Genomic DNA, 1,274 nt, shown 5'->3' with positions numbered 1-1,274 from the left:
TAAAAAGCATTACAAATGAAAAATTTAGAATTTACTAATGCTTAAGTTATACATATCTATTTGCATATGAATCTATATATTTAGTAAATTACTATAGATATATATTTATAAATAGCATGTGTGACTGGGTTAATTAAGAAGACTTTCTTCCAAATAATGTGTTGGTGCCACCTTCTGCCAGAGAAGCTCTGGCAATTCCACACTGCCCATATAGGGGCAGCAATGTACCTGGAAGAGACAACAGTCAGTTGATTTGTCCTAAAACTTTGATTAGAGCATCTAAACACTTTTTAATAAGGCTATATGTTTATTTGTAGTGACTTTAAAATGTGAGGTAAGATACTATTCTATTTGAGGACATAGGACATCTACCATCACTACTCTTTCTCCATCACCTATAAGCCATCCATTTTGCAGCCATTACAGATAAGTAGTGCCAGAAATTTCCTCATTCTGATTAAAATTATTTTTTCTTAGTTCTCATAGTTTTACTGTTAACTTTTTTTTATTAGTTTCAGGTGTACAAAACAATGTAATAGACATTTTACTCCTCACAATGTGATAACCTCCCCCCCAATCTATTGCCCCTCTGATATCGTATATATCTATTACAATTCCATTGACTCTGTTCCCTATGCTGCACTCCGTGTCCCGTAACATATATAAAAAATCTGGAACGCTTCACGAATTTGCATGACAACCTTGTGCAGGGGCCATGCTAATCTTCTCTGTATCATTTCAATTTTAGTATATGTGATGCCAAAGCAAGCACTCTACTGTTCACTTCTTAATTTATTTTGTTTTGATTGTTCCTAATCTCAGTGACAATGTTTTGCATTATTCTCTATTTACCTCTATAATTAGTCCTTAATAGTCCTGAATAAAAGTATAGATGTTATGACTTGGTTATAGATATCAGTACTCATATTTCTAATGTTATAACTGTTTTAATTTTTCAATTTTTAAACTTAGATATTTTATTTGAAAGAACGAATTCATGAGATTTCAAACTCAACAAGCACTTGATCTGTTTTCAGTGGAGAGCAGTATTTTTTATGTATTTTATTTCATTTTAGTCTTCATAACACTCTATGACAAAGGGATTGATAATTAAGTTTCTCATATTAGATGTCACCAACTGCCCTGAAATTCCAACTCTGTCGGAAAACCTGTCAGTGCTCACTAGTGTGCTGTTACGTGTTTATGTGGCTATAATGGAAAAGGGGATTTCCTAAGTTAATCACTACATAAAAATAGGTACTCCATTACTGAAA

At 32.5% G+C, this 1,274-nt stretch overlaps 1 non-coding gene across 1 annotated transcript; it reads right to left on the bottom strand.

Moving 5' to 3' along the window:
• Positions 1 to 665: 665 nt before the first annotated feature.
• Positions 666 to 772, bottom strand: LOC141572033 (U6 spliceosomal RNA). The gene has a single exon (XR_012497044.1). It is a non-coding gene; the product is annotated as a U6 spliceosomal RNA (small nuclear RNA).
• Between the last annotated feature and the right edge of the window lie 502 nt (positions 773 to 1,274).

Source organism: Rhinolophus sinicus, chromosome 2 (genome assembly GCF_057876585.1).
Source record: "Rhinolophus sinicus isolate RSI-liver-muscle chromosome 2, RSI-T2T, whole genome shotgun sequence".
In the NCBI taxonomy this organism is placed as follows: Eukaryota; Metazoa; Chordata; class Mammalia; order Chiroptera; family Rhinolophidae; genus Rhinolophus; species Rhinolophus sinicus.
Note: the sequence above shows the minus strand (reverse complement) of the source record. Positions and strands in the feature narration are given on the sequence as shown.